Raw genomic sequence first — 464 nt, forward strand, 5'->3', positions numbered from 1 at the left:
CCAGCAGGTGCCTTAGCCTTTGGGGGCTCAAACCCATGGAAACCCGTGCTTTTCCATGAACCCTTGGGGCCCGAGGGGCCACCTTCTCCCCGTTTTGGTAGGCATAGTTTTAAGTCCTCCAACGGTGCTTCAAAATTTTTAATTTTAAATTTCCCTTTTGGGTTTTTCCATTTCCGCATGATCATCTTCCCCCCCACAAAACCCGAAAATGGGGGTAAAAAAAAACCCTTTACAAGCAAGGGGGAAAATTTCCCAAAAAATTTTTTTGTTTTTTTTTCTTGACCAATGTAGTGTTTCCACTTTAAAGGGGGCCATTATATGGGATAGAAAGATAAAGTCAGGATTTTTTAAGCCATGATACAGAAATCTTAATTCACTGTTAAGGGTTACAATAAAAGGGAAAAATCATCATCTCATCAAATATCTAAAAAATTTTTATCCTGTTAAAAGTATGAAGTGTTTTT

This window comes from Penaeus monodon, chromosome 21 (genome assembly GCF_015228065.2).
Source record: "Penaeus monodon isolate SGIC_2016 chromosome 21, NSTDA_Pmon_1, whole genome shotgun sequence".
NCBI lineage: Eukaryota > Metazoa > Arthropoda > Malacostraca > Decapoda > Penaeidae > Penaeus > Penaeus monodon.